An 18,730-nucleotide genomic window follows, 5' to 3' on the forward strand; every position below is an offset into this window, starting at 1 on the left:
CACTTTGACAGCAAAAAGATTTTAATAAGTAAATAAAATGGTATACACTTTTGTTGTTTGGCTCTTATTGTTATCTCTTGTGAACGAATGCATATGGCCAGTAAACCAGTGCAGTGTATATATTTTCGTTATGCCAGGGCTTTAAAACCAGAATGCGATTGTAAAGCAATATCTAGGACGGCATTGACGTATATCATCATTGTCATTTACCATGGAAACAAAACCAAGCGTTCCAATCGAAGTTTCGTCAGTTTACTGTTAAATCCGTGCTGCTGCTACTGTTATTGTTGTCCATGTGAAGTGCTACATTTGCACTTATGTATTGCATATTGCTATTAACTCGATAAAATCCACGCAAATGGAAATATTCCATCGCCCAACCGTCTGAATAGCTGAATCAAACTGTACACCAAACCGAGTTAACATCCAGCCCAAATGAATTGTTGTTGTTTTCAAACATTGCATTACATCCACAACACACATGCACCAAACCGATTTTGTGGTGCACTTTAATCAACTATTCACAAGTAACAGCATTACAAAATATTTTTATGTTCGTCGATATTGACAAAGCAATAGTCCCTTTGGTGGAGGGAATCCTTATGAGTATTTGTGTTTGTGTGTATGTGAGAAAATAAACGACAGAGATTATGTGTATGTGTTGTTGTCATTTGACCTGATTTGTATCCACCAACGCGTAGCTCCTTTTGTTCGGTGTCTTTTGTTGAGACTGGCAGCCGATGCCAAAACATTTGTGGCGTATCGCATATTTTGTTGAACGGATAAACACCACTTTCAACTTGTTGCAACAGTCTCAATATGCACAAATCGTTACATTATTATCTCTCTGTTTTTTGTTTTGAACATTTGAAAATGTTGCCAATGATGAGCAACCATAAGCTTTAAATTTTTAAGGAACGACCATTTCGATAGTTTGTTACCAATAAATTTTGAGTTTGCAATAAACACTCATGGAATCATGGAATGAGGTCAACGATTTACGTTTATGCGAAACAGATTGAGATAGAGAAAAAGGGGAGGGGTATGTTAGAAGCGAATATGTTCTGCTTAGTCGTGCTTTCCGGAAATAATCGGATTTTATAATAGCCAAGCTCTTTGAGAATATCCATATTTCCCATATGCGTGTAAAATACTGTGTATACATCCGATATCGATTTTTGAAGCGACAAACTCTAAATCTAATGGATTTTCTTTTGACTTTCAAATCTTGTGTGTATTTTTTAACACACTTCTATTTCTCTCTGACATTTTCTGCACGATTTTCCGTGAATTGAGAAATATGGTTTGACATCTGCGTATGTAAACTGCACAGCATGTATGTATTACGTCACTTCAGTGCATTGGTTCGCAATTTAAGTTATGTATGATACAGGTTTTGTGCTTATGCTTGGATTTCAATTTAATTCCTTTCCGGCACAAACTGTGTTTAACCACTTTTTTGTTGGAATCAATATTGATTTCCTATTAACTACGTACAATACACACACATACTCGCAAATTGACTTATCTGATCGTAAGCTGGTGGCGAAATGATCATTGATCAATTTGAACTTAAGTCTAAGCGCTGCAGCAGATTACTATAGTAAACGTATCAAAGATCAACTATAAACACACTCAATCAGCTGCTTAAGCTACTGTCATATGTTTAAACACGTGATGATTGTTATTGCGAATGCCCGGATGTGAATATAATCGTTTCATAAATTAAGAGGAAACATTTAGGTGCTGCGACTTGTTTTAATGCACTTGAAATCTACGTGCACAATGAATTTTTTTTCTTATTATATTTGCCCATTTTCAAGCGCAAATTAATTAATTTTGATTCAAAGAAAAGTAGTACACCTATAAATCATTTTCAGTTGACTCAAGCTAAATGTGGCGAATGCTTTGCTAAAAAAAAAATATCTATAATCATTTTGTTTTGTTGTTGCCTATTTTTGCCAAGCAGATAGTGAAATTAAGCGGTTTTCAAACGGATAAAAACGAATTGCGCAATTTGTCTAGTAAGTTTATTTTGCGATGTCTAAAATTATTGTTGTCACCTTTTTCGCACCTACATTGTACGACAACAATTACCGAAAAAATTTATCATTTAATCACCTGAGAAAAATTGTGATGTGCTGACAAATAAATATGTTGAAATCGGAATTCGACGAGAGCACAGTAGAAAAGAGAAAGAAAAAGATGTATATGATCACACACGAAAAAGGTCAATAATATATTAGAAAAAAAATCATCACATTTCTTATTTCGGTGAGTAGATACAATCAAAATATCATTGAATTTACTGACTGATTTCAAGTCCAATATTCTCGCTCTCATTTTTGGATTCATTGCTTATTTTTTCAATTGTGACTTCGTGTACTTGCCTTAAATCCTCGATTTTATTCTCTAAGGTACACATTGCTTTGTGTACTTTTGTGTTCGTGCTCAATCGCACGAACTATTTTTCATAATGGATGAACTGAACAATTAACATTAAATATTGTCAATAGATTTAAAGTTCACTTTTTTCTGCTTCATTCTTCCTTCTTTCTATCTTACTCTCTCTCCCCGTCTCTCCCTTTTATGGCTGTTCTCGGTGAGATCACGATCTCACAGCAATAAAAACGAGACACAACTGTTTAATGTCACTGTCTTGTTAATTCACGCTGAACAGTTTTTTTTCTCATTCATATCGTACATATTTTATTGAGTATTCAGTTTACAAAGAAAGCGTGAATTGAAGAGAAGAGAAAATAAGACCGATATCCTTGATAAATGCTTTAAACTTAAGACTCAATAAATATGAAAGTAAAACCATTAAAAAATGATCAACTAAAATGACTATATTTTGCAGCATTTCTAGTCGGTTTACAATTTGCACAAAGTTATCAGAGAAAATAATCGCAATTGTGGGCGTTGGCAATTTGTATTATGATTATCACACAATTCCAAAGAGATAATATTATGTTTACTATACTGTGTAAACTTCAATCCGTCTTCTATAAAAACGCTTGAATGTCATTTCTTTATGACGTTGAATTCAATAAAGATTCTTCGAATTTGATTAAAGACAATATATATATATGTGTGTGAAAATAATCTTTTCTAAAAGAAAGTGTGATCTTCGACAACTTTTTACTTAAAAGGAAAGCGTGTACAGAACTGCACGTAAGCCCAGACTTTGAAAGCAAATTCCATGAAATTTCATTTCAGCACAATGTAAAAAGCAGTAAGAAAAAAAATGCGGATGTAAAATACGGCTTCTGTTTGTATGGTGAACGCCTATTATGCTTAGATTTGCTCAGATGCAAGTCACTTTTTTTTCGATAAACACCGATATAAAACAGAAAACACTGTGGCAGTATGTGTTTTATTTTATGACAAAAACGATAAAAGACCATTCAATTGACGTGAACGCGATTGAGTACGTATTACGTTAATAACAGCTGTTAATCCTATCTTCAAAAAATATAATCATTTGGATCTCAATAAAAATGCCGCATTTATACTCATGCTCGTCAAGTACAAATGTTCAAAGAAATCGTATTTTTTCTGCTCTTCCCAAATCGATATGTACGCATTTTGATTTAGAACAATGATAGATTAAAAGTACTGCACTCACTTTGAGGTTGTGTGGTCGTCCATGTCAAGTTCTATATTCCCACATAGATAAAACGAAATGTGGTAATAAAAAAAGTATATATGAAGATTTGGCTGGTGTGTATAAAATTTGTTTATTTCGAAAAATCGAGATTGAGAAAATGTTTTTATTGATATCGAGTGCGTTGCTTAAAAGTATCACTGTACAATGTACACATAGACAAACCTATAAAAATGCTTTTATCTCATTAAATCTCCTATGGCTCCCATTAATATGGGAATAAAAAAATCCTTAATGCGCTTTTGGTTTATTTTCGGACTTACACATGGCACATATAGGAACTCTTTTTTTATGACTGACACAACCATCCACTCAGTATTTGAGAGCCTGAAACCGAAAACAAGTTATAAAAATTCTTTTCGGAAAAAAAGCATAAGAATGTATTTTAAATGAAAAAGGCGATAGAAAAAAACTGAGAGTTAAAAGAGCATATACAGAACTGAGAATTATAACTGAATGTCAATCCAGTTAGCCACAAAACAAACAAGCAATATGTTATATTTTGACTCTCAGTCAGACATTAGGTTTGAGCTATGGATATAGCGGCTGCTATTTCATAGCCGCTATTCATAGGCGCTATTGATCTCGTTTTAATGCATTTATGCATATTGTGCGTTATTTTCTACATCTCTCTCGTACTCACATTAAAATGTACAAAAGAATAGTAGGCTATGATATTCCTACTCGGTTTTACATACAGCACACGAATTAAATAGCGCCTATGAATAGCACCTATAAAATAGCAGCCGCTATATGCATAGCTCGAACCTAATGTCTGCTCTCAGTTTTTATTCGTCTCATGTTTTTGACGAAAGCAAATATAATATTTATCGGTTCCAAATAAAAAGATATACATTTTCAGTGCTAAGATGAGGCGAATAACTAAAAACTGAGAGTTAAAATACAATATACAGAATTGAGAGTAAAAACAGCAAATCGATATATGCTACTTTTGCTCTCAGTATTCTATGTGTTGTTTTAACTCTATATTCTCGTTTTGTGCTCAATAATTTCTTATGCTCTTTTTCCGAAAAGAATTTTTATAATTTGTTTTGGGTTTCAGGCTCTCATTTGTGGATTTGTGTTCGTGTTGAACAATAACAAAAAGAGGAATTTCGGCCGCTTATTTTTTCGAGTCCATAATTTATTCGCCGGGAATGAAGCGTGAATTGAGAAAACAATGGAATTAGCATTTTAATTTGATATTTTTTGCTGTTTTTTATTTGCATTGCCGCCAGTAATCATATTATGGGTCTCAAATGATTCGAGTCCAATAACCTGTCTTGCATTTAAATATTCTACAAAACAAAAATACATTTGATTAAACCTGATTGATTTTAAGTTTGTATACGCGGTCAGAATGGCAACCAGGTACTACATAAGTCATTAAATATTTAAACTGCTTGAAGAAAAGTACCTGGTAGTTTTACTGCCATGGTTCTGTTCCTGGTTAAGACAAAACCAATAAATAAGATTAGAATGGCCTACTATCATTTCGGCGATGCGTAATAATCGCTCACACAATGACATCATATCTTCATTCTGTTTTGAAGCGATGATATTTCAAACTTATTTTCAGTCCGCAAAAAATGATATTCGACAGTGAATCGAATACATACGTGTCTCAAGTATTTGTTTTGTTGCTAAAAATAAAGCAGATTTAGAATATATCAATTTTGATAAATTGTGCACGTTTTTCTCCAGATTTACGCGGCATTTTTATTTGACGGGTGCTCATGTTTATTGTTTTTCGTCATCCGAGTCTCGATTTGAATATTGAGCACCACAAAACAAAAACGTATATTTCTCTCATTTGTTGTCGTAGCCATCGTATTTTTTTTTTGTTGTTGATTTCGTTTGATTGCAATGGATTCGTAAACGTCATGTCGCGCTATTCAGTCTGCTGACAGAGTTTTTGGCACAATTCAAAAACCCAACACATACTTACACGCACGCATACTAAATAAACGAGAGAGAAAAAACCACAACATAGAAATCGGAACGTAGTCGTCCAATGGATAGTGTTGTCGTCAATGCGTTGAGTGAGCATCACAAACAGCTGCATATTCTACAAATAAAAAAAACACACAGAGAAAATATATATTCATGCTGATGCAAGCCGAGACAACGGCCGTAGTACAAAAGCACATGTATTGTGTGGATTTTCCTCTTCTCAATATTCCAGTTATGTAATTTGCATGTGATAGGAAGAGAGAAAGAAAAAAGTGTGCTCACATAAACATTCGAACAATGGCATTGAATGAATGGAACTATGATTAAGACTCAGAAAATTCGATCGGTTTCTTCTTCTTGTACACACACATCAACATCAAAAAGAACCAAGCGGTGCCAAATACAACGTCTTTTTTGTGTATTAAGTTGTGTGCGCAACCATTGAGATATCACTATATACATTCTCTTCTTGTCTCTATTCCCCTTTCAAATCGTTGCAAAAAATATTATCGTATGTTATTTTGCACGATTCTTGCATGCCATTTCCAGCCATATGCGCAAGTGTAGTAGAGAGTATGTGTTTGACGTTTGTCTGTCATTTGGTCGGTATATTGGCCCAGACTAGAGGCTCGTAGCTCATTTTTCAAACCACACAACTACATATGCGCACATTACTACATCAACAATTCCGATAGTCTGTTGGTATGTTGTTGTTTTTCTTTTCTTCGCCTCGCATACAAGATACAAATAGACGCAGTGAGAGAGAGCAAGAAGCAGATTGCGTCGCAATCACGTACGCAAAACGCATGCGCACAACGGTATACGGTGATCTCGGGTCCCAGTGAAACGACATCGACTTAACCATTCCACTGCAAAGCGATACGAATTCAGTTTCCTATGTTCGTTTCGTGCGCACTGTACTAAGAAAAAAAAACAATATATTTTTTTTCGTTGTATTTTTCGTTTAATTCCACTCTGTAATCTGTAGTTTTTGGAAAGTTACACTGGAAAAGTGACAGAAAATTTAATGAAAACTATTTCCGTGACGATTAGAACAACGACAATCAATTGCGAAAAATTAAAAGAAAAGGTTTTCAAAAAAATTTCCATCCGAAAATGTGTCAATTCAGTGTTTGAAAGAGAACAAGAGAGGAAAAAAAACCACTCAACGCAGTTCAACCTCTTTAATAGCGATTTCTCTTATTCTCGCCATTGAATAGCTTGGTGTTTAAAATGAATAGAAAAAAATCTAAATTTATCGATCTTTATAAAAATTCTTTTGGAAATCTTCGGATAAAAATTGCCTGTGTTTATATTTTCGATGGCTTCCATCCACTTTTTCACACACACGAAAACGATCGAAATTATATCAAGTAACACAAACAATTGCAACACATCGTTTTAAAACTTATCTTACCGTTAACTATAATAAAAATTTACATTGTTTATTGCCAAAATTTTCGCTTAGAATCCATTTGGTCGATGTGTGAACATACAAGTATATTTTTAGGGTAATGGTTAACACCATCGGGTTCAGGCGTTGTGTTTAGAGCAACAGCAAGTATTGTGTCAAAGCAAAAAAAAAACCAAACATACAAAACGGTGCACATTTCAAACTCAACTCGTTTGTAAATGAGTTTATTTCAAGAACAAGTCACCGAAAAAAAAACAAATTCATTTGAATTGAACGAGGGAAAATATGTCAAACAAACACAAACTGAATTAATTAGAGTTTTTTTCCGATGCTATTTCTAAGAACTCTTTCAACATTTCTAATGAAAAATAATATCCAAAGGAGATAGTATAAAAAAATATTCATATGCAGCATTTCTTTGACTGTCAATTGACATTCATTTCTGACTGAATTTCGTAATAAAAATGTTTTTCGATTGTTTGACTAATCAACTTGTATAGTCATCGAATTTCATTATTTTGACAAAAAATTACGCCATGAACCCAACCCAAAACATGGGCACTTATCTTCAAATTCTAAGCGTGGTTTCGTCGGATGTCACGTTATCATTGCGCTCTCTCGATCGAAAATACTATCTGCACTGGTTTGATTAATGAAAAGTGAATTTATTTGAATTTTGTTTTATTATTCGCAGCATCGTCCATTATACAAAAAAAAGTTGAAAAAAAGAAATCTTTTAATCATGTGACTGAATTTTTTTGGTGAATTCTTCAAGTGCATTTTTAATCTAAAACTGAAAATAAGTGAACAAAAAAAACTGAAAGTAGAAGTGTACAAAAACAAACGTCAAATCAATTTCCAAAATCGGATTCTTAGATTCTATTTGGGAATATTTCGACCGTCAAAGAAATACCCCTGTAAGTTGCAAATTGGATTTTATTTTTCGAAGTAAAGGTTTAAGGTGAAATTATCGCAATATCGCTTGCTCGAGAAGAATGAATGGGAAAAAATGTTAAGTGTTAAGGTCAATATTTGGTAAAAATGAAATCATCAAATAGATAAAAAAAGATCTCTGTATTTCGGTTTATTGCATAATGGAGGCAATGGTAAAATTGGAATGCGTAATTACATCACTTCCTCGAAAAAATGGTGTTTGCGGCAAATAACCAAAGCGAAGCGATTAACAAAAATCGATCAAAACAAAATCGTTAAATGTCCGCGAACAGAATCGTTAAATACTGCACGGTACCGAATCTATTTGTTTTGTTTTTCGTCGCTTTTGTTATTTTTATTCCCCTCTTCTGATATACATTATCAAATTGAGATCGTTTCTCTGTTTATACTGTGTGTGTATGCGGTAGCGTGTTGGTGTAGAATATTCCGCAGCAATAAATAGCCGTTTACTTTTCAAGCGACAAGTACAATTAACTAGAGCCACATGATCATTTCGACGATTTAATCCATTTGCGAAACAAACAACTTAATTTCCGTTTCTTCGTTTTAACGAAGCAAGAATGCAAATATTTATCAAGTTGAAATTAACGCATGCAAGCAGGAAGAAAAAAAATAGAAAATTACTGACAACAGGCTGCCAATTGAAACAATGATTATTTAGTGGTGCAAATGAATTTAACAACAATAACAATGCGATGTAAATGTGGCAAAAGAAATGTCTATTTGACTAGACCAGAAGGTTATTTGATCGGTTTTCAATAACAATTTTGCGATGAGACGTCGATGATCAATTATAACGACACAAAAAATATAGCCAGCCATCGTCTGGGAATCGAATTCAAACTTCTAAATTCATTAAATATCAAATGTTTTCCTGTTATTCTCACGGCAATTTATTCTAAACTTGGTTTCTTATCGGCAAAGAATTTGATATCTATTAAACGACATTCGTGCCGTTAATTTTGGTGATCTGCATGATTCTGACGAGTTTTAAATGCAAGATATGCAAAAATATGTAGACAAAGTGTGCGCGAGGATCAAATACTTGAAAAAGACAACATGAAAAATTAAGAGTCAATCTGTTAAGTTTATCAACGTCGATTGGAAACTTGTTGTTCTAGAGTAAACAAGGATGTTCTAGCTGATTGTTTGTTTTGGCTCCGAGTAGCGATAAATTTGCCACTTGGCGGATCTTTTGAAAATGTAAATATACAAATCTCAATGTAGCATACATAATTTTTGAATTCAATTTACTGAATTTCTGAAAAATAGGCGTCAGTGTCTCACAAAAGTATGCTAGTATGAATCATTTGCGAATGTATTTCAATGAAGCAGATAGCAATGCTCACACGACAGCAAACAAATAAGCTTTTATATATCCGGACACTACTGACGCCTCCTCTTATTATCCTTTTTTTTCATGTCATCGCTTGCATGTATTCTTATAATTGCAAACTTCGTTGCTTCTGAAACAATATACCATTCTTTATCAGATTTTTTGTTGTTGCTGCTGTTCGTTTTTCTGTCGAGGCAAAATATTTATTTTTACATTTGTTTCGTTTATTTTCTGCATTTTCGTACACGGGAAATGGTCTTTGCATGTTTACACATGAACGTGCAACTATTTTAACTGTTGCTTACACATTGCAATACATGCATACGTGTTTGTTGAATGGAAATGCTTATTACTTTGTCTACAAATGTATCACACACAGACTCTTTTGATCGTGGCTAGTTAGAGAACGGTCGAGCATGGATCGAGCATTTTTTTTTATTTGAGTTGCGTACGAAAACAAGTTTTCATCGCAGGCGCACGCCGTGCTCACATTTTTCATTCCAAAAAAAATATATGATCGAGCGGGCTTCATTCAAGAATGGTACGTGAACGCGAGTCCGTTGACTGTTTGATTCGACGGTGAATATTAATGGGCAATGCAAATTGAAAGAGAGATTTTTTTTTCCATTGCACAAAATGACATTTCTCTCTTGCATACCAGAAGCGAAAATAAAGCGTATGAACAAACCGATTAAAATAAATGGGCTTTGTTGTTGCGCAAAGGAATTTGCAACTGTCAAAGAAAAAAAAATCTCGAATTTTTCAGAGGTAGAAAAAAATTAAATGATGGTTGAGGCGTTTATTTCAATTTTTGCTATGGGAGTTATTCACAAAAAAATTCACATGGAGCTCAATTTAGCTTTAAATGTTCGACGTTGATTTAATACTCGACAACGATAAATAACAACATAAATTTTAAAATATTATTAACAAAAACAGTGAGAGTATATATTTAATTGGTTCGGCGCATTTTCTATGCGTGCATTCGAGATGGAAAACAAAAGCAAATACATCGCGCATACAGGAAGTACATATAGCTGCAGCTAATGAGAGCAATGCTCATCAAAGAGTTTTCATCATTGAACCGCATGCAATTCATGAATTTGGCGGCAGTGTGACGCATATGTGTAAAATTAAAAATTAAAAAAAAGAGAAAACAAACTTAAAAGAATCGTTTCTACACTACATTCCATACAAAATGATATTACACAGCTGAAACCTTTCAGAAGTTTATTCAGAGCACACATTATTTGATACGACTCTTTTCTGATGTCTTTGCCCGTATGTTGTTGTGTGTTTTTTTTCCTTTGAAATTCAAATTCATGTGATGTAACTCGTGCAAATAAACAAGAGTATTAATTGCCATGAGCGAATGCAAGTCATGCAGATAGTGTATGTGCGGTCATTTTGGTTTTATCATTTTTTTTTTTTCAGAAAGCACAAAAAAAAACGTTTTTGTCCAAAAATAGTATTATATATGAATAAAAAAATTCCGCTTCACTCCACATATTTTGCGCGTCCATCGACACTGACGTCGCTATCATTCGAGCCAATGAATAGTTTTATTGAAAATGCTATAAATTACTACCATTGAACACTCATAATAATCATAGCGTCAAATGACATAATAAAAATTTTGTTCGCTTTCAACTGTTGATAAATTTGCGATCGTTTTTTTTTTGCAACAGGCATTTTTTTTATTGCACAGGACAAAGTTCTATTTTTTTTTCTCTTTTGAGGCCGATCAATGAGACAAACGTTTCATTGCTATTTCTTATTGCAAAGCCCGGGGTATGGTCGCGTGTAAATGTTGATTTTGTGACAACACCGAAGTGCGAGAGAAGTGTAAATATTACAACATCATTTATATAATAATCCATACAATTCTTGCGCTAAATTTCGATATGCTTTAGAAGGTGTTCGACGAACAACAAAAATAAGTTCGCAATTTAAATTTTCAAGTATAGATTAGCGGTAATAATGATTGTCGGTAAATAGTTTGGCAATAATAATAAAGCGGTGTACTTGAACGCAAAATAATATTTATGGCGCCGCACCATTTTAATATATAGACTACGGTCCGGTTTAAAAGTATTTATAAATGTTTCTTGTGTGCTGACCAATTTTGCCGTACACATTTGAATTGAACCTTATCATGTTCGCATTTTTGTGTCACATGCGATTGAAAGACGAGTACAGGTTAATGATTTTCGACTAGCCGTCATATAGAAAATACGTCAATTCATAATAAATAACTCAAGAGTGTTTTAACTCGAGAATTATCGATTCATTTATGTTCCGATTCGACTTTTTTTCACACAATCTATGAGTCATAGTGTGTGCAAACGGGACCGTTGTTGACTTTTGTAATGCCTTTCTAGAAGATGAGAAAAAGAGTAAGCAAATTTGCCTTTTAGAAAGAAGCAGTGATCTCGTTCGATATGTGTTTTCTATTTATTTTATTCATTGGCACAATTGGGGCATATTTTCGACACAAAAAGTCGTTTTGCCAATTTGGAACCGAGCATGACACAAGCGAGAGAGAAATAAGCCTTTCAACACGAATGCTCATTTGTTCATTTCAATATATGTATAACTAAGATGAGCGCATACATCTTTCATCATAAGGCAAATTGGTTTTATACATACAGATCAAATTTTCTGATTTTATGAATAATTCATCACAATAGTGATATGTTGCGAACGCACAACGCACAAGTACTTTGCTTATATCATGAATCACAGATGCGGTGCGAATCAAATATTGATTCAAAAAGACAAATTAAATTTGATTCGACCGCAAAAGCTGTCGATTGAACGATTTTTATTGATCTGGATTGAATGCGACGCATTCGCTTAGATTATCGTAACTTCAATTGAGTTTCTCAATTGGCTACTGCTTTATTTCAAGTGATGCAGCACTTTTTTTCTAAACAAGTAAAGTATTTTCAAAAAAAAGTGAAGTATTTCGAAGAATTTAGCTAAAATGTTATCTAAAAAAATAAAAATGAGCTCACGTGCTTGAATAAGTCGATCGTTTGATGTCAAGAATATGGATTTCTCGAAATCTCTTTCGGAAGCAAAAAAACAATCGAAATATCTTATCTAGCGACCATTTAAATGTAACCTTGATTGTTTCACATCCAATGCCAAAAATTATCTAACTTATTGAATTTTGAATTCGTTACACGCGCGCTCACCATAAAAAGGAAATTGAAATTTTGGCTAATGACAACACAGGTTCGATCACTTAAATCGAATTTCGATGCATTTTTCTTTCAAGCAAAAAACAAAATTGGAAAGTAGAGGGTCAATAAATCGATTTTATACACTTAAAGTTAATTGACTTGGTTTGGTTTCGAAGTGTGACTTTTTAGTATTCACAGTTTAATGCGGCTCATTATTCAGTCCGGTCATATGAGATGATCACACACACACACATTCGTTTCAACCTAAGTATTCCGCCACCCACATGCCAGTATGTATTCTTTAAAATATGCGTGCAAATTCAATATGAATGATGATTTTGACACGCGACTACTTCGTCTTTCTTTTCTTATATTCTTCATGTGTCTGTTTGCTCTCTATCTGTCTTTCGCTCCAAAATCAGAAGCGCAAAAACAATCCCATTCAGCAAATAAAAATCATTTATCAATGCGAATTGTTCGTTTGTAATCGCCATTGCGCATTGAATTTCATACCATTATGTGAAGCATACAGCTGCGAGTTGAATTCAAGTATCTTAATTTTTTTTATATTTGATCAAAATTTTATTAAATTCAATGAGAAATGCCATGCGACAGCAAAATCGCGACCGTAACGAGCGTGTATGAGAGAAGACAGACGAAAAGAGAGGGAAATCAATAATGATTTATCTGTATCGAATTTTATATCAAAATGGAGATAGAAGAAATCGCAATATATCGTAAAGACGTAGAATGAAAAGAGAGCTTAGCATTCAAAATGATTTGATATGTGTGTTGAAGCGACTGTATTTGTTCACACACTTGACATTTGATATTATTCATTATTTATAGTGACTTTTGTACGATATATATTTGTGTATATGTGCTCTATTTGTGCGTCTCATGATAAAAAATCGAATATCGCTTGAGCTCACTGAAAACTTGGTTGTGAGAAAGAGAAATCAAACATGAAAAGCGCAAAATTCATTTTAGCCGAATATTCCAAAAGCTTATTGTTTATTTAACACAACTGTACAGTTTTTTTTTCTCCTTTGTAAATGTTGTCGTTCAATTTTGCTTTTCTTTCATTCCATAAAAGAAATAATGTATGTATACATGGGAATACACATTATGAAAGTACAATTTTCCATGCCGAGTGGAAACATGTGATTTTTTTTTGCTCGAGAGAGAAAGAGGGAGTGCGGGAGAAAAAAAATCGATTTCACATCGTTGTGGAGTGTTTCGACCTCGACAATTTACAAATAGCAATTCAAAATACAAAATTGCATGAATCGATTTCAATCTATACTTGGTGCAGTAGAGATAGAGAAGGAAAAAAACAACTTTCATTGAAATAGAAATTCCCATCGATTTAAAATTCTAAAGCATATAACGAATTACCAGCATCGAAATCTATATCAGGAGATTTATTATATTTATATTTGCTGCTATTTTTAAAAAATTACAACTTCAATTCTATTTTAAAATGGCATTTTATGCAATAGCATATATGATATTCCTTAAACCACTCTCTTGTAAATCTTTTGATTGGTTTTGAGCGTTGCCAAATTTGTAAATGCGTTTGTTTCGTTATTATTTTTACGAGTGACTCACACAAGCGTGACTCACACACATATGGATCTATCGAAATAAAAAACCCTCACTGAAATAATTGCATACGAAATTTGTTTATCGATTTGGTGTTCCTGTATTATAATTTTTATCCACATAAGACAATGTGTTTGCGTTTTAAGTTTGGATGGCGACACAGTAAACTGTACACTGCTATATGATTACAATGCTTTTGAAATAAAGACGGAATCAATCAAATCGATAGCATATTTATTTGCACAATCCAAAATGATATAAGCACTCAGGTTACATCGCGTCGTAATATGGTATGTTTATTTATTATTTCTATTTGTCTCTTCGATTGTGTCAACAACATTACAATTCAAACATTGTTATTCCATTCAGTTATTTCATTCGGCCAATGAATTGAATCCAGCAGACAGAAGCGCGCGCGCGCACACACATACACATAACACAACGATAAAATAATTTAATCGCAATAGTTGACTCTCCTGTTTTTTAAAACTTCAAGTGTATACACATAATTATAAGTTCCAGCTAAATGTTTGAAGGGCTTGACATATACATACATCGAATGAAAAAAAAAACTACTACTGACTAGGGCTCAAGTGGATTTCATTACGGTAGCGGGATAGTAAAAAAACGACGTAATAAATATGACTGACGGCAATCTACAATTTTTTTTTTTTTTTGAAAGAAAACGAAAGTGCCGCAAATACAATTTGTCACACATGCACGGTTTATTTGCAGTACGTGTTGCTCTGTAAATGAAATGCATGGAGAAGAATTTCATAAATAAATAGAAACTCGTAAGCTAAAGTGACTGAAAAGTAGGAAATTGTGTTAATTGCTCTATAAAATGCAGATGTAGGTCTCATCATTTAAACTGTGTGGCACATTTCAGAACGTTCATACAATTCAACTGATTTACTTTTCAAATATTAGGTTACCTTTTGAATCCAGTAAATTAATATTAAATATCATTTGCTTCTATCGCTTCGAATATTTGAAATGTGATATTTTCCATTTGAATTGGTAGAACTGGAATCTTCTTTCATTCAAAATTATTAAGATAATTTCCGTTTGCATTTACATTTTGGGTTTCATTTTCGTATTCACTATAGATTGTGTACGAATGAACATTAGCATTATATCTGCCGATAAATGTCGTATTTCTTCGGAAATTAATTGGTGAAGTAGTTGAAGCTCAAATGAAAGAAAAAAATGAATCAATTATTGAACGTTCTCATACCTTGACGATGAGAATGCACTCAATGTCAAAAATCCATTTGGTTTTGCCCGAAAGATCAAGTCTGTGTGCCACTTGGTAAAAACAGCAGCTTCACACAATAATTCCATGGTTTTCAACGTAATCGAAAGAAACCCAATTCAACTATGCGTAATTGTTTTTTTTTTGTGCGTAGCGCACACTTGAATATGACCACGAATAAACTTGTTCAAGCGAAATGCTTGAACTTGATTCAGATTCCAAGCACAGCTTTGCTAACAATCAGCACAAAATAAGAAAAAAAAAATGCAAAAATGTATGTTATGAATGATGTTAAGAAAAAAAAGCTCGGCCCGTGTAATACTGTTGTTGACTTTGATTGAACGACCAAATTAAACGGAACACGCAAAACACAGCTGCTACCGAGACAATAAAACTTAAGATTATCAAGAAATACGGCATTTTATTACACCGATTCTTTTTCGTCAGTGGCGCAGATAAAAAAATGTCTGAGCATTTTTATGGCTGGGTAAAAAAAATGTTTTGAAAGAGAGCACTACGCATCAAATTATTTATTATTTATATTTAGTGTGGCCTCAAGCTAAGAACGAAATGTTCAGGATGCACGAGTGCCACAATATTCAAAGCGTTGCGACGGACAAGATTCTCCGCATTCTATGTTTATAATTGACATTTACGTCAATCTACTATTATTTTTTTTGCATCCAATCTAAATCTAACCTTCTTCGTGTATCTATTTTTTTATCATAAAACAATATGCCGGAAACATCGTCAACTGTTTATTACAATCACATTGAGTTTATCTTTTTGTTCCCTTTCTGTTAGAATTATGCAAAATATATCGGACAGAGATGTGTAAATCGTAAAAAAATAACTCCGATGGATTGCGGAAACTCTGAGAAATGTATGCGTTTACTGAAAGGAACTAAATTATATGTATTTGGCGAAAAAAAAAACAATCTGACGAAATGTAGTTACTTTAGTTATTGACGGTCTGCAATAAATGTTGTAATACACAGACTAACGGAATGACATCAAATACCGCAGCATGTGACTGTCTTTTTCTCTTTCTCTCTCTTGAATGTGTGATATTGCGTTGAATTTGACATATTTTCGTTCGAGCTAAATGAACGCACGTTTGAAAGATGAAAAGACATTGCGAAAATAGAGAAACGCAAACATACGAAATGCCGTTCATTTTGAGTGTTTGTATTCGTATGTGTGTGCCAAGCAACCAACATAAAATCAGTGTCAGTATACGACGTTGAATGTACTGTAATTCATATGGTTGGTTATTTTGCAAGTGAATCGCATAAAACTCAAAAGAGAATGAAAGATAAAGTTGATTCCTCTCCTTCTATTTCTCTTTGTCGGTATGTGCCAATTCATATAGTTTTGTAACATTTTATTAGCCAAAACTGAATTTTATTCATTGAAAATGTTCAAATGAAAATTCCCGAAGTGGGAGAGCGAGAGATAAAAGATAGACACGAATTCTTCCAACAAAATTATTGCACCATGCAAACACATTCATATGCATATACACCGAAATTATTTGGCCACATTTTACAAATTAAACAGTTGAACAAGAGTTTCGGATATGTTTTACATGCCCTTCACTGTACCAGCCAACATTTGCAGACGAGAACATAGAAGTTGCTTGTTTGTGCGAGAAAAGAGTCGATGGTACGTGATGCTCGGTACGCTTATTTCAAAATGCAAATACAAATTTTATTTTGCCAAACTCGTTACTTCCACTAGAGCTTGTAATTGGATGTGTGTTTTTTAGCCAAAAATGTTGCTACTACCAGGGAAAGAAAATAACACACAATTTTGTCGGAATATTCTAATGACGATGGTGATGATAATGATGATGATATTTTTCTGTAAAATTCTATTGTTTGGTGGAATATTTGCAAAACGATTGAGAAAAAAAACTAGAACTTTTCTATTGACAATCAAGAAAAGTCGCTCGTTAGCCAAATGTAATTGAATGACAAAAGCTCAAGTCGTTAAATAGAAAAATCAATAGACCCAAAGTCATAAAACACAAACGCACCGATTATTTGCAGTGCGTTTTGCTTGCCTTTGTAGAATTAACATCCTTAGTATGAGTTTATGGCTCACAGTCTTCCTCACTCTCTACGTATTCCTTCGCTCAATTTGATATCAAACCCATAACACTTCCCATTAAGTTAAAAACAAATAAGAATTTCCTCTCGATAGTTGCTGAATTAAAATTTTATTACCTTAATTTACCGTGTTCATGTTAATATAAAAAGCCATTTTGTGTGAAATGCCATGTCGTAAAAATTATCGTTTCATATTAAAATGGTTTCTATATAAAATTCAACCAAATTCAACTGAAAAACTTTTAATCCAAACAAATATTGTTGAGGACAAAATGAGATAGTGAAATACATTGCGAATAACAAAAAAAAAATTGCCGAATTAAGATTTTTATTGTGTAATTTTGTGAGTGAATGTCTTTCGATGTGAGAAAACATTCAGATATGTGAAACATATAGCGCATTGATGAAATGGCGCGTGCCAATCGTTTTAAACGATCATACATCGAGAGAAAGAGAAAGAGAAGGTGACCTTACACGCGATGAAACATACAATGTATATGGCACATACACACCGTGCATATGGCGATTTCGTATACTAGATTAAACAAATTAAAGTGACGTTGTTGGTGTAACAGTAGCAACAAAAACGATGCCATAAAAGAACAATGACTCCTTTTTTCAGAGCTATACACAATGCACATATATGAGACAGTGTTTTTTTTGCACGCAGGAAAATGACTGGCAACATCACAGCGACTTTGCAAACCAACGCGCTTTTTTCTGCATAGTCATGCAATTTTATTAATCACACATTGCCTGTGTACAGAAGTTCTGTAACAACGAAATTCATGTGCGAAAATAAGAAGTGTATGAATTGATGTTTCGGCTGCTCTACTAGAGATGGTTCATGTTTTTCTGTGTTAACATCTCATACACAGTCAGTGACTAACGCTTCCATTTGGGATTGGATGTGACGATTCCATTTGGGATTGGAAGTGAAAGGAATCACCATTTTTCTGCTTATCATCTAGCGAATTTTTTCTATGCTCAAACTTCCACTTTAACTCATCCATTTCAATCGTTTGATGGTTTTACGGAACAATTAAGTAGTATAACTCGATATAACTCGCAAGTTCCTCGTTTACGTCAAGTACACGAATACTCGACAGTGAATACTAATGTTTGACGTACATTTTTCGGTATCAAGAGAATTGACTTCTGGGGCTGTCATTAATCGTGCTAAAGAAACATTTACCACCAACAAACGTTCCGACAAATTTGGTATATATACTTGAACATCGATGACA

The 18,730-nt window shown here is 33.5% G+C and overlaps 1 protein-coding gene across 9 annotated transcripts in view; it reads left to right on the top strand.

Annotated features, from left to right (window-relative positions):
• LOC116348735 (TLD domain-containing protein 2) overlaps positions 1-18,730 on the top strand; it is a 95,720-nt gene that overhangs the window by 28,710 nt on the left and 48,280 nt on the right. For 7 of the 9 annotated variants that reach the window (XM_031779820.1, XM_031779823.1, XM_031779824.1 and 4 more), the window contains exons 1-2: positions 6,530-6,710; positions 7,729-7,951. The exons of the other annotated variants lie outside the window; for them this stretch is intronic. The gene's annotated coding sequence lies outside the window, so the exon portion shown is untranslated. Of the gene's footprint in view, positions 1-6,529; positions 6,711-7,728; positions 7,952-18,730 lie in introns of those variants that run through there. 9 annotated transcript variants of the gene reach the window in all.

This window comes from Contarinia nasturtii, unplaced genomic scaffold, assembly GCF_009176525.2.
Source record: "Contarinia nasturtii isolate CC-2019 unplaced genomic scaffold, AAFC_CNas_1.1 Cnas_scaffold_2678, whole genome shotgun sequence".
NCBI classification, from domain to species: domain Eukaryota; kingdom Metazoa; phylum Arthropoda; class Insecta; order Diptera; family Cecidomyiidae; genus Contarinia; species Contarinia nasturtii.